Here is a 27,871-nt window from a genome sequence, read left to right on the forward strand (position 1 = left end):
CTGTGCCTTCCCCAGGGGAGGGGTGAAGCCCAACTCAGGTGGAATCCCTCCCTCAAGGAATTTAGACACCAGGGCTTGGTAATTTGAAGCCATTAAAACCAGCCTACAACCTCTCCTCTGTCTCCACCATGCCCCCAGCAGGGAGAGTCTGCCAAAGTTAAAGGTACCACATCATCTTATGCTGGTGGGACCTACAGGCAGACAAGCACCTCATACTGGGCAGGATAAGAAAAACAGAGTCCAGAGACTTCACAGGAAAGTCTTTCAACCTGCTGGGTCTCATCCTCAGAGAAAACCAATGCAGGTGACTCTTTCCTCCTGATAGGAGGCCAGGTTGATCTGGGAAAATCCAGCTGGGGTATATAATACCTAAGTAGACCCTCCTAAGCTGGGGGTGGGGGTGGGGGTGGGGGTGGGGGTGGGGGTGGGGGAGAGGCACCATACAAGCAGGGCAAGAAACAAGAAAATAATAACTGAAAAATTCTCCTCTGTTAAACAAAACTTAAGCTAGAGGTCCTGATAAAGCTGAACTGAATGTCAAAGAACAGATAGACAACAAATTCATCCAGCAAGAAAACCCTAGGTAAAAGAAGTGAAAGCAATCTCCAGAATAAACTAATTAAGGTAATTAAATGTCCAGATGCCAGCAAAAAATAACAAATCACACTAGAAAAATTGAAGATACGGCCCAGTCAAAGGAACAAAACAGCAATTCAAATGACATACAGGAGCTGAAACAATTAATTCAGAATATATGAACAGACATGTACAACCTCATCAAAAACCAAATCAATGAATTGTGGGAGGATATGAAGAAGGCAAGGAATGAACAAAAAGAAGAAATGGAAAGTCTGAAAAAAACAAATCACAGAACTTATGGGAATGAAAGGCAAGGTAGAAGAGATGAAAAAAACAATGGAAACCTACAATGGTAGATTTTGAGAGACAGAACATAGGATTAGTGAACTGGAGGACAGAACATCTGAAATCCAGCAAGAAAAAGAAAATATAGGGAAAAAAATGGAAAAATCTGAGCAGGGACTCAGGGAATTGAAGGACAATATGAAGTACACGAATATATGTGTTGTGGGTATCCCAGAAGGAGAAGAGAAGGGAAAAGGAGGAGAAATCTAATGGAGGAAATTATCACTGAAAATTTTCCAACTCTTATGAAAGACTTAAAATTACAGATTCAAGAAGTGCATGTACTTTAGACATTATACATAATGCCTAATGAATACAGGTGACTGAACGATGCAATACCGAGAAGTAGATTAGTGAATCATGGTGTAGACATATGATACAATATTATGCTGCTATGAAAAGGATTGAGGTTATGAGGATTGCAATGATATGAATGAACTTGTGGGACATTTGGGGACAAATGTAAAATAATGTAAAAGCCAAAAATAAATAACAATTATTGTAAAAAAAAATAATAATAATAATATCTAGTGCAGAAATATTCTGTGATGAAATGGAAAGCATCTTAATGCAAATGTTCTAAAACTATTTATGCATATAAACAATATGTGATAATGTTGAGCCAAATATAAGTATTAAATAAAGCTCTTCAATGACAATATATAAAAAAAAAAAGAAGTACAGCGTACCCAAAGAGAATAGATCCAAATAGACATACTCCAAGATATTTACTAATCAGAATGTCAGAGGTCAAAGAGAAAGAGAGAATCTTGAAAGCAGCAAAAGAAAAGCAATCCATCACATACAAGGGAAGCCCAATAAGACTATGCGTAGATCTCTAAACAGAAACCATGGAGGCAAGAAGACAGTGGGATGATATATTTAAATTATTAAAAGAGAAAAACTGCCAGCAAGAATTTTATATCCAGCAAAATTGTCCTTCAAAAATGAGGGAGAAATTAAAACATTTTCAGACAAAAAGTCACTGAGAGAATTTGTGACCAAGAGACCAGCTCTGCAAGAAATACTATAGGGAGCACTAGAGACAGATATGAAAACAGAAGAGAGAGGTGTGAAGAAGAGTGTAGAAAGGAAGACTATGAATAAAGGTAAAAAGAAGGAAAATTAGATATGACATATAAAATCCAGAAGGCAAAATAGTAGAAGAAAGTACTACCCATGCAGTAATAACACTGAATGTTAATGGATTAAACTCCCCAATCAAAAGACATAGTCTGGCAGAATGGATTACAAACAGGACCCATCTGTATGCTGTCTCTACTCAAAGGACATGAGGGCAAGGACACAAATGGACATTTGCACACCAGTGTTTATAGCAGCATTATTTACAATTATCAGGAGATGGAAGCAGCCAAAATATCCATCAACAGACAGTTGGCTAAACAAACTGTGGCATATACATAAAATGGAATATTATGCAGTTGTAAGACAGAATAAAGTTATGAATTATGTGACAACATGAATGGACCTTAAGGACATTATGCTGAATGTGATTAGCCAGAAACAAAAGGACAAATACTGTATGGTCTCACTGATATGAACTGACATTAGTGAATAAACTTGGAATATTTCATTGGTGACAGAGACCATCAGGAGATAGACATAGGGTAAGATATTGGGTAATTGGAGCTGAAGGGATGCAGATATGCAACAGGACTGAATATAAAAACTCAGAAATGGACAGCACAATATTACCTATCTGTAATAAAATTATGTTAAAACACTGAATGAAGCTGCATGTGAGAATGATAGAGGGAGGAGGGCTGGGGCATAAATGAAATCAGAAAGAAAGGTAGATGATAAAGATTGAGATGATATAATATAGGAATGCCTAGAGTGTATAATGATAGTGACTAAATGTACAAATTTAAAAAATGTTTTTACATGAGGAAGAACAAAAGAATGTCATTACTGCAGTGTGCTGAAAATAGATGGTAATTAATATTTTAAAATTTCAACTTATGCATGAGATTAAAGCAAAAAATGTTTATTTGGTACAAGTTTATATTTCGATTGGTGCATCTCCTAATATAACTTATGTAGATAGCTGGTTGAATACCTTAAGTACATGGAACTTTGGGCAGGACATGAGATTTTGTTGATTTGTCCAGGTGATGCCCTGATGAATCCCAGAGTGATTTGATCAGTGCGTGGAAAAGTATTTGCAAAGCCCCCTTCAGGGAATGTTGAGAATGGGGGAAAACTCAACTTTCCCAAGTTGAATTCTTGATATTCTCACAAGCAATGTGGACAACCAAAGCTATAAGCTGAGCCCCCAGTCTTGGGGTTTGTTCATATGAAACTTAACCCCACAGGGGATAGGTCAAGCCTACTTAAAATTAGGCCTAAGAGTCACCCCCAAGAGAACCTCTTTTGTTGCTCAGATGTGGCCTCTCTCTCCAGCCAACACAGCAAGCAAACTCACCACCCACCCCCGTCTGCGTGGGGCATGGCTCCCAGGGGTGTGGATCTTCCTGGCAATGTGGGACAGAAATCCCAGAATGAGCTGAGATTCAGCATCAAGGGATTGAGAAAAACTCTACAATGAGCTGAGACCCAGCATCAAGGTATTGGGAGAAACTTCTCGATAAAAAGGGGGAAGAGTGAAATGAGACAAAGTGTCAATGGCTGAGAGATTTCAAACAAAGTTGAGAGGTTATCCTGGAGGTTATTCTTACGCATTAAGTAGATATCACCTTGTTATCCAAGATGTAATGGAGAGGCTGGAGGGAACTGCCTGAAAATGTAGAGCTGTGTTCCAGTAGCCATGTTTCTTGATGATGATTGTATAATGATATAGCTGTGACTGTGTGATTGTGAAAACCTTGTGATGACATTCCTTTTATCTACCTTGTTGACAATGAGTAGAGCATATGGAATAAAAATAAATAATAGGGGGAACAAACATTAAAATAAATTTAGTTTGAAATGCTAGTGATTATTGAAAGGGAGGGTAAGGGGTATGGTATGTAAATTTTTTTTCTGTTTTTGTTTTATTTTTCTGTTGTCTTTTTATTTCTTTATCTGAATTGATGCAAATGTTCTGGGAAATGATCATGATGATGAATATGCAACTATGTGATGATATTGTGAATTGCTGAGTGCATGTGTTGGGAATGTTTGTGTTTCTTTCTTGTAATTTTTTTTTTAATTAATAAAAAATTTAAAAAATATTACCTCAATCTAGAATCATAATCTGGGTCACATTAAATTGAAATTTTACCAAATGTTAACTAAATTGTTTATATTAATTTTTGCATATTATCTCAAATGACATTGCATTACAAAAGCTAAATAAGGATTTAATGGCAGGTTATATTTATGACCATCAGATTAAGAATACCTAAAACTTCCTTCATGCAGCTACTATATTTCTCTGGAAGTTGATGTCTATTATAGGTCCTTCAAAATAAGCCATTTTAAACACAAATGCAATAAGCCCCATGGTGTATGTCTTTGTTCAGTTGCTCCAAACATAATTATTATCTGAGGACTTGAATTATTACAGACACTACCTACTCAGCAGTTAAAATTTAAGTGAGTATAGTACCATCTTGTGCCTAACAAATTACAATATAAAATATCATATACTGATGAGAGTGTGGTAAGTTAAACACAATCTATTGGCACAATAATGTTCCCCTAAAAGCACCAACAACACTTCAGTGAAATGCGAAAAGAAGCATTTACGTTTGCTCACAGTCTGTGGGTCATTGGATGGTTCTGCTCTGACCCTGACTCTTTATGTGATGGAGCCATCTCTGCTGACCAAGGCTGGGCTCTCAGGCATCTCTGATGTTGGCTGAGCCTCGGCTGGTCTACAATGAATTCAGTGGGGACCACAGGGATGCCATATGGTTTCTCTTCCCCCAGCAGCCAAGCCCAAGATTATTAGTGGGGTGGAGACAGGATTCTGATACAGAAAGGCAGAGGTAAGCTCAGTTTCTTGAGGCCTAGTTTTGGAGCAGACATATTAACATTTCTTCCATGTCTACCGGTCAAAGCAAGCCACAAGGCCAACTCAGTTTCAAGGAGTGGGAAAGTATCCTTATCTTATCCTTTTGATAAGAAGCACTGCAGTCACATTGAAAGGAACATGGAATGAGGAGAATTGGGGTATTACTGCACTCAATCTGCTACTGCTGTACACCTCTGGTGAGAGCATATATATTTTCAAACTCTTGGGTGATACTAATTTGACCAAAATGGGTTAACAAAATCTAAAATTGTTTATGATAGTTGATAATTTCTATATTTTCTGTGAATAAAATCTGAGGAAAATATATAGAAACATAAATTTCATGTGAAGATTGTGTTGTCTCACAAATATGCTATTAAAAAAAGTCAACTACACAATATATAAGCAATTAATCAAATTGATTGTATCTACCTTAGAATACTGTGCCTAACCCTCTAACTCTCTGCTCCAGTGTCTCCTTTTTAGACCTGGGAAGATCATTTTCCCAAAATGCCTCATTAATCCTGCCTCATGTCTCACCAGTCAGAACTGAGTTTCATATACATGCCTACCCTAAATCAACAATGGCCAGGGGATTGGAAGCACAATGATTACCTTAGATCAATTAGGATTTCCCACAGGAATGAAAGATAGGGACTCCCTCTCCTGAGTTGTGAGGAAAGAGGTGGACATTTGAACTAATTCAAGGCTCTAACTACAGTTGTGCCATCTTAATGTTGGGACATGAAGTTTTGATATTGTGCAACAGCCTTGGCTGGACAACTGTGTGGTCACTACCAAAGGCATCTTCCCATCCCCATTCCTCCAAGGAAAAGAGTGTGCAAATAACTGCCAGGATTGTATTACCATGCTGGATGACACCATCAGGGCAGGACACCTGCACCCAGAGCCTTGAGTAATATTCTAAATTTAAAAGCTTATTTACTTATTTTTTGTTACCATGAGCTGTCTGTGATTTCTCTGCAGTAAATAGTTAGTGGAGACAAGGCTGGCCCTTGACTAAATTCTCCATAGGGAAATAAGTTTTTCCCTTTCTGTGAGATGCCTCACTGGGAATTAAGCCCAAAAATGTACTGACTTTATCATCACACAATAGTGAAATACGTCATAGCACATATCACGTGACTATATCCCTTTAACACCCTCGTGAACAACAAAAATTGGGAATTGTGGAAATGGAGACAAAGGTGGGAAATACACAGGAAAAATAAAAGAACTCTTTCATGACAAAGTGCCATCTCACTCATAAAAGTAGTAAAGTCTCCCATTTCATGGCAGCATAGAGTAATCTCTACTCAAAAAGATAAATCCAATTTATAGTAATTTAGCCGAATTAAAGCCAGCTTTTTGTGTGCTTAATAGAAGCAAACATAAAAGAATACCAAATATCAGGGTTAGAGGGGAGTCACTGTAATTTTATTTTACTCTAAAAGCATTCAAACAGAAGAAAACATACCTATTTTATAGTTCAGCACATTCAAAATGTCATTTTATTCCAATGAAGAGCCCACAACCCTGATTTTATGTGCATTGCATTTGACAGGAGGCTTGGTATAAAGTAGAAAGCATTGACTTGGTTGAAGAACTAGAATTTTTAGTTCAAAACTCTGTCAACTTTTACTTTATGATCTTGGGAAATTCAGTTAAACCTTCTTAGCTCCAATTGCTCTATCTATAAATTAAGAACAATTAATATCTTACCATAAACTTCATAAAATTGTGTTATTCAATAAATAAACTCCCTAAGGTCATAAAAAAGATAACATTTATAGCTGACATAGTATACCAATCAATCACTAAAGGTCTCAAAATTATTGCTTGTTCATTCAGAGATTATGCACCCTTAGCATTCAGCAGCTTAAAAGCCATATTTTCTTTTTTTAATTGTCATCTTTTTTGTGTGAAAAATAGCTATATTCAAAAAAAGCAGTACATTTCAAAGCACATCACAACAATTAGCTGTAGAACAGATTTCAGAGTTTGATATGGGTTACAATTCCACAATTTTTCAGTTTTTCCTTTTAGATGCTCCAAAACACTGAAGACTAAAATAAATATCAATATAATGATTCAACAGTCATACTCGTTTGTTGATCCTATCTTCCCAGTTACAACTCCACTTTCTCCTTTGCTCTTTCTCTCACTCTTTTGGGGAATTTGGAATATGCCCATTCTAACCTTTTCCTGTTGGATGAAGCTGTTGATAATGTGGGATGGGGGATAAAATTAGTTGATATTTCTGGAGAGACTGGCCCCTCTGGGCTTCAGGACTGATCTGGCCAGAGTTCCTAGGCCAGATCAGTCCTGGAACTCATCTGGAGGTTGTAGATTTCTAAGAAGTAATCATAGTTTAAAATCCTTATTTTCTTATTACCATTTAGTACTTGCAAGCATGGACCAACTCCTATACTCAAGGCAGTCAAGAAAGAATCGCCATCACAGCAGTTTTCATTTTATTATGAAGCCTTCAGCAAAGAGCTAGTCTTTCTGTCCCCTTTCTAGTGGACTTGGTTCCTTGATCTTCAAAAGAAGGGGCATCTTCCTTTGGTTCAATTGGAGGTTTGTCAACTTGCACAATTTGACCTGTTCGCGTTGCCATAGGTTCCTACACCAAAAGCAATACAGAGTAGTGTACATGTCTCCCGAGGTCGGCAGGGCTTTGTCTTCCAAGGCTCTTTCTAGACTAGCACATTCTGAAGTCCCATGGCATCAGTCATATCTTTTTTTTTTTTTTTTTTTTTTTTTTTTATTTTTTTTAGAGAGGGAGGAAGGGAAGGAAAGACAGAGAAGGAAGGAAGGAAGAAAGGGAAACATCTTTAAACATTTTCTTGTTTTTATTATATTTTGTTTGTTTGTTTGTTTTTTACATGGGCTGGGGCCGGGAATCGAACCGAGGTCCTCCGGCATAGCAGGCAAGCACTCTTGCCCGCTGAGCCACCGCGGCCCGCCCCGCATCAGTCATATCTTAATGCCTCCATCATCAAGACCTAATGCACCATTCCCGACATGGCATGCCAGTACCTGGCTGAAGAAAAAATCAGTTATCTGAATGATGTGCAGCTGTTTATGTCAGTTCTACTCACACCGTGGCCCTCAGAGCAACAGGAACGGCGTTACTGAAAGTGGTTGAAAATCTAAATTCCTGGTTCCCAGGCAGACATATCAAATCAGAATACAGGGGGGTTGGGACCAGACATGGGTGATTTAACAAAATCTCCAAGTGATTTGTACCCTGATTAAAGTTTAAGAAGCACCAATCTAGGGAAAGATTTTAAGAAGCAAATAAAATATTTAGAAATGTTTTTTTTTTTAAATACTAAAAATACAAGGGCATTGAAAGTAAATATTATTATAATCTAATTCATGAGCGGATAAACGTAGCAGGTCAGCACACCATGTAAAGGTAAACTCTTCTTCATTCATAGGTTTTACTTCAACTTATTTTCATATTTTGCAAAATTGTGACCATCATGGCATGTGAGTGGCGTTATGAGTGCTCACTTGGTATAGTGTAGTGAATTAGTAACAGCATATAGCTGAGAAAGACAGGATCTTTGCCTTATCATGTATGAGGTCAAATGATGCATGCATCATAAAAATAGGATTACTATTCTGACCAATACAATAGTGAATAACAGGGATTAAGCTAACAGTTTAGAGGTCTATTGTTGATATTGCAAAAGCCTTCCAGAAGAAACATGCCCAGGACTCTTATTAGATAGAAAAATGGTGCTTTATTACAAAATACTAAAGGAACTCACTGAACATAACTAATAGTTTAGTAACATTTTTAAAAGGAAAGACAAACACATTTGGGAAGACGTAAGACAGAAACATTGACTAGAAGGGAAAATGTTGACTGAGAGGTCAAGAAAAAGGAGAACAACAGAAAGAAGCTAGAGATAGAGATTGGACGGAGAGAGAATCAGAGGTAGAAAAAGAGCAAAAGGATCTAAATAAATGCGAATGCCCAGGAGAAGCAGACGTCGGGGCCATGTGAATGCATAAAAGATGCACGAGGGCACCAGAACTGCTTCAACAGTCAAGTGGGCGGGATGTGAACACTTTCACGTACCTTTTTTCTCCATTTTGTAGCTATAGCCAAAAGTGGAAGGATGAGAATTGAGTTTGGAACTCAAATGGTATTTTTGTCCTGGTCTGTAGGAAGTGTTAGAAATAATAAGACTATTCATAAGATACCAATTCTTGGCTATCTATGGAAAAAGTACACAGGTTCCAGTATAAAATGACATTCTTTACTCAGAAGAACTCAGGAACTCAAAATCCTACCAAGAAGAGATAAAGTATTGGATTCATCTTTGAGTACCCTATTATTATAAGTTCCCTTTTTTTTCCCCTCAGAATTCAGAAGGACTATCACATTTGGAAAATTTTATTACTTTGACAAGTGTCAAAGTATCACTTTAAAAGCAGGTTGAGGGCAGGCAATGGGAGCTCAGTGGCAGAGTTCTCACCTGCCATGCCAGAGACCCGGGTTTGGTTCCCAGAGCCAGCCCGTGCAAAAAAAGAGGCAGGTTGGGTTTTTTTTGCTTTCCCAAACCACAGAATCAAACCACATTAGAGCTACATAAGGAGAGAGAAAACTGTTCAGCGTCATTACCTGGACACGTTTATGCGCATGCGAATTTTAGAAACAAGCTCCGGAGTTACCAGTTTTTCATGCCAATCCCCCAAGCAGCTGCAATCATTGCTATTTGAATAACTGTACTCGGATCAAAGAAACCCAAGTTATGCTGCTCCCTGCAAAAGCCTGAAACTGACTAAACCCTCAGGGTAACAACATTTCTAAAGGAAAGAAATTCACAGTTTACCTTGCTATTTATAAGCATATTGAAAGGGAAAGATTAAAAACAACATTGTAAGTATCTCCCTAAATTGTATGCCTGCCAACTCTATACTCCTATTATAAAAAAGGAATTAAATGAGTGTAAACCAAGAGGCTATAATCTACTCATACCTTGAATTAACTAAAGCAGAGCATTCCAAGAGTTTCTCTGTTCCTTGAACCAAATGCCTTAAAGGATTTCTAAGAGAAATAGTTATTCTGCAAAGACCCTTACATTTGTGGAGGGTTTTTACTATACACTCCTCTAGCTGACCACTTAACATGAAGCCTTCCAGAGATCAATCTGATTCTGTGCTAAGTAAACACCAGATTATACTATCGAGCAGCATGTATATGTTTTGATGTAGGTCAATGTTTCCAACTAGACTGTAGAGCTTTAGCAGCTCACCTAGGAAAAAATTGCAGTGTTTTGTGCACAGAAGGTACTAGATATTTTTGTTCTAGCCTGAGTCATCGTGCTTAATGTACTTACCAGGGGTTCCATATTTGTCACACAAGGGTATTTGACTCAGCCAGTATTGTAACTACATGTCATTTGTTCTGGAGCTAAGTATTTTTACAATGGTTGCTGAGTATAATGAGTCTAGGCAGAATGCAAAACCTATATTTTGTATTCACTACAAACCTTTCTAAAGTGAGAAAAGTCTCCTGCTTTTTATACCCAACATTTCCAGAGAGGATCTTTGGACAGGAAACTCTTTATAATTTGAGGAAAAATGAGATAAAGGAGGCCACATATTAAAAATTGACATCTTTTATTCTATCTTTCAAAGCCAGCGAATTCACTTTGTTGTTACATGGGTCCTGGGTATGTTGACCATGGAAATCCAAAAATTCAGAAGTGCTCAGCTGAGGTAATATTGTAATATTTGGGACAGTACAAATGCCTTGTGTTAACAGCATGAGACATTTTGTGCCTCATTCATTTAGGCTCAGAAGAGGTTACAATATATGATCCAAGTTTTCAGCTCTGTCAGAGAGAGATCAGGGAAAGGAAAATAATTTTAAGTCTGTGAAAGTGAAGCCCAGCTCCCATGGTCAAGCTGTTCATGTGGCAGAAGAGGTACTGGGGACAGAATTAACCAGTTGTGCCGAAGGCCCCAAAACCTGCATTTTTCACAATATTCAGTTTTGCTTTAAAAATTTCAGAATTCCAATGAACAGTCCATAGACTCTAGCATCCTTATGGTGATTAGAAGGTGAGGAACAGCCCTTCTTGGTGGATACTTCAGAGAAAAATGTCATGCTAAGCATCTGGGTATTACCTGAAACTTCTCCCTGGGTCTAATGTTTTGACCACACTTCTTCCAAACTCCCGGAAAGTTTTTCAAAAGGATGACCTTATCACTGTAACATTCCCAAGCAAGTTCCTTCACCTAAAAACAGATTAATCACAAAATTGTATTTTTCAGAAAGGGGAAAGATGATTTAGGATACCATATCTAAAAAAGACCTAGACTGGGTATCAGTCACCTCGCTTTCTAATCCTTCTGTGAAACAACCTCGAGGTAAGTCTCTACCTCTCTGTGATTGATCTAAATGTTGTCCACAGTTTTCCTCGTCATTACCCATTCCAGGTGAGTGAACCTGAGGAGTCTGGGTGTACCTTCATGCTCTCCACACCACTCCCATAATAACAATTTCTCATCAATAAATATGCCTCCTATTTTCTCTTTCTCTCACCTTTATAAAGTGGTATCTGTTTACTGAGCCAGGCATATAACCTTGGCACTGACCTGTACTAGATAGGATTCGTCTAGCGGGACTTAATAAAACATGACTTGAACTAGTTCACGAAAAAAAACACCAGAATGTTTCCGTGAGAATGACCTTAATACAATCTGGAATATCACAGGGGCCTGTCCTGCACATTAAAAAAAAATACGGTTTAGCAATATAAATGATTTATTTATAAAAATGAGTCACATCTTTACTGAATTCTCTCAGACAAATTTCAAAAGGTCAGACCTCATAAAAAGTCCCATCTTCCACCCTCTCTCAGTATCTCACATACCAAGCCTAAATTGTGGAGCCTCTCTCAACGCCTTCAAAATCGGCTCCTAACTCACCAATATTCTCAAAGCCTCTCTGTGCCCAACTTCCCCATTTCTCCTCTTCTCCTTTTTTTCTTTCAGCATTCTTACAATCCTATCTGTTTATAATTTCTTTCCCAGTGTAAAGTAAAATCTTGTCCTTTTAACATTTCAGTTCTACCTACCCATTCCCAGAATCAGTAGCACAAAACCAGGGATCTATGCTAGAAATCACAGAATCTGTTTTAGAAATTTGAAGAAAAGGAGGAAAAAGGAGAGGAATTTTCTTAAGGAGCACAAAAAAAGAGAAAGTTTGTGAGCTTTTAAAATTTATCCTATTTTCTTTTATTTTCTACACCTCAGCATACATGGGGTTCTCCTGGAACTCAATGTTTGGGATTTGGCAGGGCTTCTGGAATAAACTTGAACAAGTCATTTAAATGTTTTTACCGGTCTCCTTTTAGTCTCCAGACAAGTTGTCAAGTCTCTTTTCTCATGTCTTCTTTCTCTGTCTGGGCACGTTTGTTCTCTTCTCTCTTGCTTTGGTAACTTTTCCACTGCTTTTTTTGTTTATAAATGGTAGAAAGCTCTCTGTGAGCTCTCTAATTTGTTATGTATCCAGCTACACACAGAAAACTAATCTCTTTGCAGCAGAAAGGGAATCTGATTCAGTTTAAGTTATATGCTCTTTCAGTATTTAATTTAAAAGGACCATGTTTTACTGAATGTCTCTTATGGGTACAAGAAGATTTTCTTCTTTAACAAAGGATTGTTCAGTTAAATTCTCATGTGGAGCCCTGTTCTCTGGGATTCACGTCCCAAAAACACAAGGAGGTCCCTGATAGTGCCACTTCCAGCCCTAATCTCAAAGCACACTATCTAGACAGGCTCAGAATTTTCTAAACCAGCAGTTTTCGGTTTCTTTGTTCTTAAGAGTTTAGCTCTCAGCTTTTCCCTTTCCAACTATAAACTGCAAGGAGAAGCCAGGCTGCACATTCCACACTGAGTTTGAAAATCTCCTCAGCTAAATATCCAAGTTCATTGATTACAAGTTCCACTTAAGGCTTCATCGGGAGTACATTTAATTATAAATTGAATGACAGTTTTAGCAAAGCAATCTAAGCTTTTCCTAACAAGAGCCTCACAATTCTCTCAGCTTTTACCTATTACCTGATTCCAAAGCTGTTTCTATACTTTTAGGTATTTGTCATAGCAGCACCCCACTTTCCGGTATCAAAAACTATTTCAGTTTCCTAGCTGCTGAAACAAATACTATACAACAAGTTGTTTTAACTGCAGGAATTTATTGGCTCTCTATTTCAGAGGCTAGAAGGTTTGCTTTCTCCTAGGATTGGTGTCTTCTGCCTGACCTGAAATCATTGAGCTTCTTTGGCTTTTCCGTCACATGGTGTAAGAATAAACTTAAGTTTAGCTTTCACCAAGATGGAGCAGGATGAAAGAGAACTCACTAAACAAAGGGCTGCAAAATGGCTCAGACTGTTCTTTCAGGCAGGGAAAGGGGAGGTTCTCTGACCCAAGCCTAGAATTGGTGCCAAATCTTTATATAGGTAAAAACAAATTTAAATAAGTAAAAGCCCAAGTCACTGAAATGTAAAGCTTAAACAAAAGCAGGACCTTTTGGCAGGAATTTGAATTAGACTATCCAGACAGGCTATAACCTCTGGAATATCCAACCAGCCGAGAAACAGGGAAGGGACCTGCTTGCTAAGCTTAGGGTATAAAACGTTCTATTGCTTGGCACACCGGCCACATTTTGGTTGTACACCCATTCTTGCAAGATCATGAATAAATTATTTTCTTCTCCACAATGGGATGAGCGCTTATTCTCTTTCAAGTATGGCTTTCTTTCTAACAATGGCCATGCACATGGCAATGCTTTCTTTCTACTCCTGGTTCTGCTGGTTTCTGGCTTCTGGTTGCTCCTCATGGCTTCTCTCTCCACCTGACTTCCTCTATACTCATAAAGGACTCTAGTAACCTGGGTTAAAGCCCAACAGGATTCATTTGGGCTACTTCTTCATGACGTATCAGCTCAAAGAGGTTTTATTCACCATGGATCCACAGCCACCAGAGCACGGACCACAACCAAGAACGTATCCAAACTTGGACACAATTAAATCCACGAAAAGCGCTTATCACCTGAGAAGAAATCCAGCTGGCATGAACTATGGGATCAAACATGAGACTCAGATTGTAAGTGCAAGAGTATAATTCCTGATGATTCAGACCAGTTAAGAGTATCATCTGGCTCCTCTTTCCATTGTTGTTGTTCTTTCAGTTGTATTTTATGCCTTGCTTAAAAAATGACAGCTTCCTTACTGTAGGGATTTAAAAATACATTTCTAGGGGCGGGCCGCGGTGGCTCAGTGGGCAAAGTGCTTGCCTGCCATGCCGGAGGACCTCGGTTCGATTCCCGGCCCCAGCCCATGTAAAAAACAAACAAACAAACAAAATACAATAAAACAAGAAACTGTTTAAAAAAAAAAAAAAAATACATTTCTAAAGAAAAAGTGTTTTGTTAATTTTCATTCTACACCTTATCACAATATTTTCACGTTAGTTTTCCTAGTAAAGTCGATCCATTTTTATTTTTAGCAAAATCCTGTTTTCAGATTAGTAAAATATTTTAAAAGTTTTATTATTCTCATTGAAGTGAGGAGGCAACTGGGGCACCTACCCAAGATTACACAGCTAGAAACTAGAAGAGAAGGAACAAGCAATTTTATCTCCTCTCTACTGTTCATTTAGTTTTACCCTTTGACCCATTCAGTGTCAGATCAAGCCAGTTCCATGAATTGAAGGAAGTGTAATTAAGGGTTGGCTAAGTTAGAATTACTTAGTTTTCAGAATAAAACTAAAGGTAGAACCTGAAGTTTTACAATGTAATGCACTAGCTAAATTCATTATTAAGCAAAGTCTAAGGTTATTTTACCCAGACAATTCATTTAAAAAAATTTCTTTGTATCTAAATTTCTAGTAATAATGAATTATTTCCATGACAATTATTCATGAGCAGTTTAAAACTGACCTTTTATTGGATTCTTACAGTCCAGGTTTTCAAGAAGTATTCACTGAGACTGCAAAACTGGATTAGAACTTCTCTTAGGTAACTATACGCACCTAGATTTTGCACCAAGACTATTTTGCCTGAATAAAGAAGGGAAAGAAGAAAGACAAAAAAAGGTCTAGGGACCTAGTCTGATCAAGAGGAGATCGTCAGGGGGATGGAAAAGAGCTAACTATGTTGAATACAAACACCAACAAAACCAATGGGGAGGAACAAGCAGAATACAAAAGTTTTTTCAGTGGTCAAGCTATATATATATAGCTTTCAGTTCTTAAGGTTTATTGCTTAGGACAGAGACAAGAGGGTTGAATTAGTTAGAGTTCAGATCACTGGATAGCTCAAGCTAGCCCACATTAGCACTTTAGGGCAGGGGTCAGAGGCTGAAGAAGGAAGAACTGAGAGGCAAGTCAGAAGTGTCAAAGATAGATTAGTTGTCCAGGGCCTAACAAGCTGGGCATATGGGCTCTTGAGTGAAGTTTGTCCTGGGGAAGGGGTCTTGTGAAGTATTAGTCTGAGTTCAAGTTCTCAGTCCTTTAAAGTACTCGATGCCTCAGCCTATTCCTGGGAGCCATGTATAACAAAAGGGCTGGGCTGACCAGTAGTGGATGGAGACAAGTCGGAGGGCTGTGGATAGTCTTGGCAGGTTTGATATGTAACACCACTGTAATTTAGAATTGTTACAACTTCCATCTGTTGACTTATGAACATAAGCTTTTATGAAAATTTATTTTAAAATTTGGAGCAATTTTTTAAAAGTTTTTACTACTTGCTATGTGCATTCTGTGACAATGAAATCTTAAGAATAAAATATGCCCTTATCTTACTCAAACCACCAAGTTCCAAACTATGTGAAAAGGCTATTTCATTTTGTTTCTTCAAAATGCCTCTTTAGAGTTTGGTTTTCACTTCAAGGTAGAAATGGCAAGAATACCCTAAGATAGACTTTTGTGACCCACTCTCTGTAGCTTTCCTGCTCTATGTTCAGAAGGATCTGTAGTTGCTTCCAGATTTCCAAAGCACACAGAATGCTCACTTACATCCTCATTTCTTCATGTTCAGCTTGGATGCTAGAAAGAAACTCACACAGACTTAAGCGATTTCTGATGTCTAAGTTGGCAAGAGACACCATAATAAATGTCACACAACAGGTTGACTTAAACAATGAGAATGTACTGGCTCATGGTCTTGAGGCTGGGAGAAGCCCAAAATTGAGATATTAACAACGCTACGCATTCTCCCCAAAGACTATAGCATTATATTGGTGCTGAGTTCCTTGGCTTGTTTTTCTGCTTCCTATCTGTTAGTTTGTAGCTGTTATGTACCCCAGAAATGACCATGTTCTATTAATCCATTCCTGTGGGTGCAGACCTATTGTAGGTGGGATCTCTGGATTAGGTTATTTCAATCGAGATGCAACCCACCCCATTCAAGGTAGGCCTTAATCTCTGTGCTGGTTTGAAGCTGTTATGTACCCCAGAAAAGCCATGTCTTTTTCCTGATCCAATCTTGTGGGGGGTAGTCATGTTTCTTTTAATTCTGATTCAATACCGTAGGGTGGAAACCATTTGATTTGATTATCTTCAAAAGGATGTGGTATGCCCAATTTTTGTGGGTGTATCCTTTTGATTAGATGGAGATGTGATACCACCCATTCAAGGCAGATTTTCATTACTTTATTAGAGTCCTTTAAAGGGGGGAAAATTTTTGAAGAAATCTCAGATGCAGGTGCAGACATAGTCATTTGGAAATGCAGAAACCCCAGGAGACAGTTGCTTCAGAACTGACAGAGACATCCAGACACGGATGTTTAGAGATGCAGAACCCAATGGACATCACCATGTGCCTTCCCATGAGATGTTAATCAAGCCAGAATCCAGAATCATGTCCCAGAGGAGCTAAGTGAAGACCCACAGATTCTTAGGGAGGAGTCACTGGAATCAGAAGCTAGAAGCAACAGAACTGGGAATAAGGGCCAGCAGATGCCGGCCACGAGCCTTCCCATGTGGCAGATATCGACCTTTCCTGAGCCAAGTCATCTTTCTCTGGATGCCATAGTTTGGACATTTTTATGGCCTTCGAACTGCAAACTTGTAACTTAATAAATTTCCTTTTTAAGAGCCATTCCATTTATGGTATATTGCATTCTGGCACCATTAACAAACCAATACAATCACCTTACTGGGGTCTTTTTTTTAATTATTAATTTAAAAAATTAACAAACAAAACATTTAGATATCATTCCATTCTACATATACAATCAGTAATTCTTAATATCATCACATACTTGCATATTCATCGTTTCTCAGTACATTTGCACTGATTTAGAAAAAGAAATAAAAAGACAACAGAAAAAGAAATAAAATGATAATAGAGGAAAAAAAGACTATACGTACCATACCCCTTACCCCTTGCTTTCATTTACCACTATTTTAAACTGAATTTATTTTAACATTTGTTCCCCCTATTATTTATTTTTATTACATATGTTCTACTCTTCTGTTGATATAGTAGCTAAAGGGAGCATCAGACATAAGGTTTTGACATTCACAGAGTCTCATTGTGAAAGCTGTATCATTGTTCAATCATCACCAAGAAACATGGCTACTGGAACACAGCACTACATTTTCAGGCAATTCCCTCCAGTCTCTCCACTACATCTTGAACAACAAGGTGATAGCTACTTAATGCGTAACCTCTGGACTCTGTTTGGAATCTCTCAGCCAATTGACACTTTGTCTCATTTTACTCTTCCTCCTTTTGGTCGAGATGTTTCTCTCAATCCCTTAATGTTAATTCTCAGCTCATTCTAGGGTTTTTCTCAGTCCCTTGATGCTGAGTCTCAGCTCATTCTAGGATCTCTGTCCCACATTGCCAGGAAGGTCCACACCCCTGGGAGTCATGTCCCACGCAGAGAGGGGGAGGGTGGTGAGACTGCTAGTCATGTTGGCTGGAGAGAGGGGCCACATCTGAGCAACAAAAGAGGCTCCCTTGGGGGTGACTCTTAGGCCTAAATTTTAAGTAGACTTGACCTATCCTTTGTGGGGTTAAGTTTCATGTGAACAAACCACTGGGGTCCTTTGAAAGGACACACAAAAAATATCCAGTGAGTTCAGAGAAGCTAAGAGATGAAATTAAGGGAAGCTCATAGAGAAAAGCCCTTGAGAAAATGAGAGGACCCACAAAAGCTGAGAGAGGAAGCCACTGAAGCCAGAAGCTGAAAGCAGCAAAACCCAGGAGAGAAGAACCAGCAGATGCTACCCATGTACCTTCCCACGAGACAGAAGTGTTCCAGATGCTTGTGGCCTTTTTTCAGAGAAGGTACCGTCCTGTTGGTATCTCAATTTAGACATTTTCTACAGCCTTAGCACTATAAATTTTAAGCTAATAAATTCCTATTATAAAAGCCAACCCACTTCTGACATTTGGCATTCTGGCAGCTTCAGCAAACCAAACTGATATTTAGGCCTCCCTGACCCTTAAACCAATTCAGTAATTTTAACTAGAGTAATATGCTGTCCCTTCTAACATACTGTGTATATACTCTTCTAATTTCTTTCCTGTGGGGACATTAGTTCCATGACAACTAAGGTCATGAGCTCATCCTTCTTCTCTAATTGCATTTTGATCATTAGACACTAATGTATCCCAAACTGCAGCTCTATACTATATTATGGATATTATCAACTCCATTTTTCTTTGTGTTCCATGTATAGTATGGACACATTTGTAGCTTTAAGAATTATATGCACATTCTGTAGCTAATTAGAAAATTTTTAAAGGGATAAAATGTTCACAAAGCCTTTCCCTTGTTTTTCTTGTTTAACATGAAAAGTAGAAGCCCCGTTTCTTCTAGAGAGCTACACGCCACTGAAATCATCTATGCTGCCATTCACTCCTTTTTTGTTTTTATTTCCTGGATTCTATTTTAACTGACTTTGCTACTATCCAGACATGAACACTGTTGTAAAGGTGATAAGAACTTAAATAATATTTATTTTCATTTGCTTAATTGCTGCCAGAATGCAGTATACCAGAAATGGAATGGCTTTTAAAATGGTAATTTATTACAATTAAAATTACATTTTATTTGTACAAGTTCGTGTTTCCAAGGCCATAAAAATGTCCTAACTAAGTCGTCTAGAGAAAAATATCTTTGCTCAAGAAAAGCTGATGTCTGTCGCATAGATAGGCACAAGGCTGGTATCTGCCGGTCCTTTTTCTTAGTTCCTTTGCTTCCTACTTCTGATGCCAGTGGTTTCCTCTATAACATCAGTGAGCCTTCACTTAGCTTCTCCAGGACACAACTCTGGGTTCTGACTTGCTTCTCCAGGACACAACTCTGGGTTCTGACTCTGGGTTCAAATATTGTGTTGGTTTGAAAGTATTGTGTACTCCCAAAAAGCCATATCCTTTAATCCTGATTCAGTATTGTAAGGGAGAAATCTCATGGAAAGATATATGGTGATGTCTGCTGGATTCTGCATCTCCATCATCTGTATCTAGGCATCTGCTCTCTCTGTTGGCACTTCAAGCATCTCCAAATGTCTGTGTCTCTGTTGGCTCAAAGCAACTATCTTTTCTCCAAAATGTCTCCCCTTTTAAAAGATTCCAGTAAACTAAACAAGAGTGGAGTCCTATCTCCATCTAATCAAAAGGCCACACCCACAACTGGGTGGGTCAATTTCCATGGAAACAACGTAATCAAAGATTTCTCCCTTACAATACTGAATCAGGATTAAAGGATATGTCTTTTTGGGAGTACACAATACTTTCAAACCAACACAATATTTGAGGGACCAATTACTATTAGCAAGGGGATTGATTAGCCTTGCATTAGTTAGAATGGTGACCAGGTTGCTATAACAAGAAACCCCAATATTCAGTGGCTTATACAAAACAGAAGATTATTTTTATCTTGCAAACTGTTCAAGGAAGTCACAGTCAATTAAAGACATCAAGCATGCAGGTTTCTATCTTTTGACCTTTGCCTTCCTTGCGGCTTGCAGATCATGGTCTAAGGATATTGCTTAACCAATCTGCAATAAAGACAGTCTGAAAAGGAGAAAGGGAGGTGGGGAGAGGCTCACCTCTTGCTTTTAAAGCCATGACTTGCTCACATCTCTTTTGTCAGGTGCATGAAAGATTGGACAAGATAATGTGCAGCCATATGCTCAGGTAGAACTTAGAGTGCTACAGAAGAAGGGACAATGGGTGGGGGAGGGGCAACTTGCAGCCTCTATTACCCTCCTGGAAATTCCCACTGTTTAGGTGGTAAGCATTTAGAAATGTTCATGAATGATACAAATCCTTTTTTTCTACTTGGATGCTCTATTTTGACATATCTCACACAATCCCTGGTTAAGATTTAGGAAAGAAAGACTCTTCAAGCCAAAATTTAGCAGAGAAATGCTTCCCACAGCATTCGTTAACATTTCTTCTCTTTCGATGTGCCATCTCTTCAGATGCTGATGAGGTTCTGATGAATGAGAGATTTTAAAATAAATATTTTTAAAATTTTTTTTAGGAAGATCATCTTCCTACTGATGTCGTGCTGTTTCAGTGCCTTTAGTCCAATTAAGTAATATCTTTCATTATTGAAAGTAGCATAAACGAATCAAAAAGACATTCAACAAGTTAGCCAAATCAGATCCTTCTCTTGACTCAGCAGGTGAGTGGTCAAATGCCTTTTGGCAATATACTTCTATAGACCTTAATGTGGTGGGCAGGATAATGGCCCTCCAAAGATATCCAGGTCTTGATCCCTGGAACCTGTGTGTATGTTAGGTTATATGGCAGTGGGCTATTAAGGTGGCAGATGGAATTAAAGTTGCTAATTAGCTGACTTTGAGATGGAAAGATTATTCTACATTATTTAGGTTGGCCCGATGTAATAACAAGGGCCCTTATAAAAAAACAGGAAGGAAGATCAATCAGATTTGAAAATGGAGGAAGGGGGCATGAGTTAAGAAATGCAGACAGCATATAATTATGCCTAACAGTCACCCCCAGTGAGCCTCTTTTGCTGCTCAGATGTGGCCTCTCTCTCTCTAAGCCAACTCTGCAAATAAAGTCAATATCCTCCCCACTACATGGCACATGACTCCCAGAGGGGTAAGTCTCCCTGCCAATGTGGGACATGATTCCTAATAATGACCAGGTCCCTCTTTACCAAAGGAGAAAAGAAATAAAACAAAATAAAGTTTCAGTGGCTAAGAGATTTCAGAAGAGTAAAAAAGGTCATTCTTGAGGTTACTCTTTTGCCAGCTTTAGCTAGATATCACAAGCTAGTATGCCATGCCCCAACCAATAGTATTCCTGAAAACTGTAGATAATTCCCTGGACTCTATGCAAGTCTCTATAAAAGTTTTTCTCAGTAAGTTTATTCTTTCAGAAACTTAAAACCTCTAGATTGGTTTTAGGCCAGATAAGTCCTGCAACCCAGAAGTATCAGTCTCTCCCAGAGCACCAACCAGTTTCATCCGTCTAACTCATAATGTTTAAGACCCCTTTCTAGCACAAAGAAATTTAAATGGTTATTGCTCAGATATCTTTGAAGATTGAGAGAAAAATCAAATGAGAGGGAAGAGGTGTAACTGAGAATTTTAACAAATGACTGTTACTACTGACTCCTTATATAGATATTTCTTTTTAGAGTCTAGTGTTTTAGAATAGCCAGAGAGAAATCCCAGCAGCCCTGGTCTTTGATAATGGTTGTATAACTATATTTAAGAAAAAATTCATTGCCTGTGTTTGTATGCATCACTTCTCAATGTTTTGTTTGGTTCCACTGATCTAAAACTATCTCTCTCATTACTATAGTGCCTTAGTTAATTTACTTCTATTGTAAATCTTAAAATTGGGTAGACTGCAGTGTTAGTGATCAATATCAGGGACAGGTAGAGAGTATGGGATGTTTGGGATTTTCTTTTTTCTTTTTACTTCTTTTTCTGGAATAATACAAATGTTCTAAAAATGATCATGGTGATGAATGGTCAACCATGTGACAATACTATGAACCATTGATTGTATAATTTGGATGGAGTGTGTGGTGTATGAATATATCCAAATAAAATTGCATCTGAAAAAAAAATGCAGACAGACTCTCTAAGCTGGAAAAAGCAAGGAAATGGATTCACCCCTTGAGCCTCCACAAGGAATGCAATCCTGCTGCCACCTCAACTGTAGCCCAGCAAAGCCCGTTTTGGACTTCTGACCTTCAAAAGCTGCAGAATAATAAATTTGTATTGTTTTAAGGCACAAAATGCATAGTAACTTGTTACAGCAGCAATAGGAAAGTAAGATACTCAGTTATATTATTTTTAGATTCAAGGGTTTTACTAAAGATCATCTACATCTGGCACACTAAATACACCATCTCACTTAATCCCCATGACTTCATAGAGTAGGTATTGCAGGAAGCCCAGGATTAAGGAAGTTAAATAACTTGCTCTAAATCACACATAAGAAAATGGTGGAGAAAGTGTTCCAAGGATGTTCGAAAGCCTTTGGCATTCTATTTAAGACATGATCTTTGTCTTCAAGGATTTAAGAGGGGATCTGATGAATTAATTCCATAATTTTGAATACAATAGAGCAAGAGTTGGAAAACCTTTTCCCTGAAGGGTCAGAGTGAATATTTTAGTCTTTGCAGGCCCTACATTCTCTGTTGCCATAGTTAGCCCTGCCATGGCAGCCTAAAAGCAGCCACAGACTTTGTTAATGAAAGACTGGCTGTGTTCTAATAAAACTTTTCTACCAAAAAGAGCAGTGAGTCAGATTTAGTACATGAGTGTAGTTTGCTTATCACTGCTCTAGAATAAAAAGGGTTAAATACAGGTTATTCTTCTATTAAATTGTTCCACTGCATAGAGACTAATGTTTGTGGATAGGCAGAGGGTATTAAATGATATTGAACTGTGGCTTTTTATACTAGTACCTTTTCAATGGCTTGTCTTTTTCTGAAATGCTTCCAACCTTCCCAAGCCTACACAGCTAATCTCCTCATCTCCTTTTCATCTATCATGAAATCCCATCTCCTCATTGAGGGATACCAGGATCAACCAATTTAAAATTACGATTTTTCTCCCATTACTGCATGACTTATCCCCTGCATTCTCTTCTACCTTTCTTTTTCTTTTTTCTATGGTATTTATTACCTATTAATATACCATATTCATTCATTTTGTCTATGGCTTAGTATCTGTCTTCCTCTGATCAGAAGGATCTTTGTTTAGTTTGCTGATACATCACAAGTGCCTAAAATAATATCTAATATGTAGCATACTGGTGACAATATACTTGTTGATTAAATATTGTTTATGGTATCTGATGTATTTTCATTAGGTAAAGTTTATAAAGCCTTAATTTCCTCATATTTGAAGTGCCAGATGACAACAAGGCCACTTAATATTAAATTTCATCCTCATTTTGCCTTGTTAAACATAAATACGATTTCGTTTAATCTTTTGAAACTTCTCCCATTCAAATGGATGTGAGGTTTTATATTCCTATCTCTAAATTCAGTTTTTCATGCAGTTCCATATATTTGTTGCTCTTTTCCCCAGAGATTCTCACATCACTGATCATAAAGCACTTTGGAAATATTTCAGAAACAAGTGGCTATTTAAATGCAAGTTCCAATATGATAATGAAAGAAAGAAAAGACATTGCAAGACGCAAGTGAAAGATAGTGCATGCTTGTGTTTATCCTAGAGCTGTATTGGAATTCCTATAATGATTAACGATGCAATGATATAATAAGAACTCAGTGGCCATGAAGCAGTGGCATTTGCAAATAAAGAATGAGATCAGAAAGTAATCAGCAGCAACTCCGAACTTAGTTAAGGTCCCAAGTTATGCACCATTTTTTATATCATGTTCATTTCCTTTCATATTACTACCCTAAATCATTTTGCTATAAGGAACAAAGAACAGCTGAGTTGAGTATGAAGATTAACAGACAGTATTATCTATACCTGTTTGCTAGAATGAACACCTAAAGTTGGGAAAGCAGACCAGAACTTCTTGGGTTTGCAAATTGGACTGGAAAATTGCCCCAAAACAGGTTTGTTGATAAACATACTTTCTACCTTGGCTAAAATGGAAATAATGCCACACTGGTCCTTATTAAACCAAATGCATGCTGTGAAAAGACCACAAGGTTATGACTGGAAATAACAGCAAATTGCGAGAAACCAAGCCTCCACAATTCTTTAATCAAGTTGAAAAATTAATTACTTGATTAGGTGTCTATTAATTTAGATTATACCTCTCTGCTCTTTTGCGTCTGTCTTTATTGATATTAGCTTCTTTTGGGAACCTCAGACCTGTGTTTCTAACGGCCTGCTTGATATTGCCATTTGGATACCTTGCTCAAAGGCCACTGACATCATAAACCCATCACATCCGAAATAAAATTTGTGACTTTTTCCCGTAAAACATCTGTTAATAGTATGAGAAACACAGATTTGATTCCTCTTCCTTACCTCCTTATTCAGTCACTTACCAAATAACAGATTCTATATTCTTTGTGTCCTTCATATTTTGTTCATTCTCACCTACATTACCCGAAGACAAGACATTAGAACCTTTCTACTTTGTCATTGTAATAGCATTCTTACTGGTCTACTGCTCTCCCTCCCTCTCTCCAAGGCAACATCCTGCAACCAGATTAATCTTCCTAAATTGCAGCTCTGACAATAATCTGCTCACTTAACAGCTCTTCAGTATCTACCACATAAAGGGTGAATGAATTCCTTGTTTTATCATTCAAGGCCTCCAAAATATTGCCGAACTAACTTTCCAACAACATCTCCAAGGTGTTGCCAAACACTCAGACCAATCTGTGGCAAAAACCTCCTCAGCTTTTCAGCGTCAATGCTTTGCTCTCAGTGCACCCTCTAGCTGGAATGCCCTCCCCCTTAACTCTTCTACTTGCGAAACCTAGCCATTAATCTCAAATGTGAATCTCCTTGATAACACATTTGCATTTTCCTTAAAACATAGATTCCCACTTCCATTCAGCATGCACAGCCCTTTGTAGTGTTTAAGAGATGAATTTTCCTTCTTTTTTCTTCATATCTTCACCCTGTTTCCAATTAGGGCAAAAAGAACGGAGCTTTATCCATGTTGTATCCTTTCTGGCGTCTTACAGTGCTTCGTACATAGTAAGCACTCATTGGATGCGTGTGGAAAGAGTACCTAACACCAGAAATATGTGCAATGTGACTAGAATTTGTAAGTGGACTCTGATCTTTTAAAATTTGAGTTTCTATAATGGTTTCTTTTCTTCTTAGTATTACCCCATTCTGAAAAATCTGAATGATACTTTATTTTTTACAAAACAGATCAAATGTATTAAAATACAGCAATCAAATATGAAACCAAATTTGTGATGCAGCAAAATCTGTGTCTTTAATAACACATTATATAATAAGAAGCAGCCATGTATATAATAATGCCTGAAAGTTTGAAGTAATATGGGCATAAATGTTATTGTGAGATAGCTAAAACTAATATAGTGGGGCATGAAAATATCTGTTGGCTACATTTTTGACAAACAACATTATTAATAACTCTATGATTTGTCACCTACATTGATAGCTAATGAATAATAGGGCCATGGCCTACCTTTATGGCCAAATAAGATGACAAAAAATACAGGTTTGTTAGAAGTTAATGAAAATAAAGATATAGACTTTCCAACCAAATTCAAGGACACTTTCCAATAGTTGGAAGTCCACCTCCGGGTCTTAGATCCTCTCAAGTAAAAGCATGGTTTTAGCACTCTTCTAGAAGTGTCTTTACATCTCTGTTGCAGCATTTGCACATGATGCAGTCATTTTAAAGCAAATGTTACATATTATTTGAAAGAATCTTAGTATTTTTGCAATGCCCTCTGAGACTGCCTGAGTCACGCTAAAATGTCTCAAAGCAATAGATTTGGCTCAAATATCCAAAATCTATGAATAATGACTCTTTCTCAAAGAAGATAATCCCATCATAATTCTTTCAAAATTCATTCTGAAAAGAATTATCAAATCATTTCTTTATAATTGTCTTAACATTTTTCTAGTCTATTTTAAGAACTTTCTTGTGTAACCAATGGAAAAGGAAGAAATTTGTTCACCCCCCACTGTAGGTGATCCCTTCATATCTCTAAATATTGTAAATTAATTTCAAAATGTGTTCTCACTAGTTTTCTGTTTATTTTCACACTTTGTCAAAAACACCGTTTTCCAATTTTTGGTCATCTTGATGGTTTTCCTAAAAACAGTTTCCATACGGTAGGTGTATTAATTTTCGTGTTGTAACAAACTATTCCAAACTGGGTGGCTGAAAACAACACAAATGTATTGCCTTACAGTTGGAAGGTCAGAAGTCCAAAATGGTTCTCACCAACTACAATCAAGGTGTCCACAGGGCTTTGTCCCTTTCTGAAGACTCCCAAGGAGAATCTGCTTTCTCGCATTTCCTAGCTTCTAGAAAGCTTGTCACATGCTCAGTTCATGGCTTCCTTTCATCTTCAAAGCCAACCATGGCCAGTTGAGTCTTTCTCACGCTGTATCACTCTGACATTGACCCTTCCTTTTCCCTCCTTCATTATGAGATCTCTATGATTACATTGGGCCCACCCACATACTCCCAGACAATCTTCTTATTTTAGGGTCAGTTTATTAGCAACTGTAATTGCATCTACAACAAATGATCTACCTTTTGTCATGTGAAATAGTATATGCCCAGGTTCTGGGATTAGGATGTGGCCATCTTTAGGGGGCCAGTATTCTACCTACAACAGTAACAAACCATTAGACGAGGCAGGGTCTGCTGGCAATAGCGTCCTCTATGAGAACTGTCTTCCTGCCCACAGACATAGCTGAAAGGGTTAAGCCTCTGCTCTCATGTTTTAACCCTGACATCCTTTTCTCAGAGGATTGGACCCAGGGTGAATACCTAATCAATGAAGTACATCCATGAACATTTTTTTTCACAATAATTAGAACTAGGAGACACAAAAACTGGAGCCAAGTGTCAGAAGTTCCTGGAGCAGGTGGGTCATGTAGAATTAAGGGTTGAGGTGACCAGTGGGTGGCCACATGTGCTGAAGAGCCAGCAGAGAGACCGAGACTGCAGGGTAAGACAGGAGGATGGATAAAATACGTACAGAAAATCAAAGGTGTGTGTGTGTGTGTGTGTGTGTGTGTGTATGTGAGTGTGAGAGAGAAAGGGGAGAGAGAGAGAAAACTCTCTGAGTTTCCAGGTCTTAGGTGTGGACAGCATGTTTCAGGATATCCCTATATTCTTACACCAAATCAACATCAACCACATTTAAAAATTTTTTGATTTGATGTCTCTTTTGCTTTTGTTTGTTTAGTTTTTCAGACAAATGGTTTCTAATTAAAATATTTGTGTGCTAAAGCTACCCTGGCTCCCAGAGGCTGACATAGTGTTCTTTAAGAAGTTTCTGATCAGTGATTATGATCCATTGTATTATTTGAAGTATTTCTCCCCTCTGCACCAGGCCTCGAACTGCTAAGAGCACTGATGCTGGGAGAAGAGCATACTTCCCATTGCAGACGTCAGATATGACCATGTACACTGTTTGACTACTAAATGTAAGCACAAGTGGCCCACCACCATAAGGATGACAAGTAACAGATAGAGGAGACCTGTTCAGCCTGAATCCCAAATGAAGGCATGATGCAGAGATGCCACGGACTCCTGCCAACATGTAAACGTTAAATAGCTTTGGCCATTGTAAGCCTCTGAGATGCTGGAATTGTTTCCACAGCATAACTTGATGAAGGATGATTAATACAGTGTTCAAATAAGGAAAACAGAGTCCAAATTTACTATTTGCTATTTCATACTTTTGAAGTCAGTATGCTATATCCTTTGTAAAAATGACACTTGGATACAACAAGCACCATCAGTTCTGATATTAACTTCCCAGATGACAG

General features: G+C 38.0%; 2 long non-coding RNA genes across 3 annotated transcripts in view; one reads left to right on the plus strand and one right to left on the minus strand.

Annotated features, from left to right (window-relative positions):
* Window positions 1–27,871, minus strand: part of LOC143643755 (uncharacterized) — a 153,819-nt gene that overhangs the window by 102,589 nt on the left and 23,359 nt on the right. Inside the window, exons 3-4 of one of the 2 annotated variants that reach the window (XR_013156375.1) lie at window positions 11,057–11,167; window positions 10,530–10,761 (exon numbers count right to left, since the gene is read on the minus strand). This is a non-coding gene — a long non-coding RNA (uncharacterized LOC143643755). Of the gene's footprint in view, window positions 1–4,635; window positions 4,859–10,529; window positions 10,762–11,056; window positions 11,168–27,871 lie in introns of those variants that run through there. The other variant, XR_013156374.1, reaches the window with a different exon arrangement.
* Window positions 20,139–27,708, plus strand: LOC143643754 (uncharacterized). Its single transcript, XR_013156373.1, has 3 exons — window positions 20,139–20,183; window positions 20,437–20,580; window positions 27,433–27,708. It is a non-coding gene; the product is annotated as an uncharacterized LOC143643754 (long non-coding RNA).

The sequence above is a fragment of the Tamandua tetradactyla genome, chromosome 8 (genome assembly GCF_023851605.1).
Source record: "Tamandua tetradactyla isolate mTamTet1 chromosome 8, mTamTet1.pri, whole genome shotgun sequence".
NCBI lineage: Eukaryota > Metazoa > Chordata > Mammalia > Pilosa > Myrmecophagidae > Tamandua > Tamandua tetradactyla.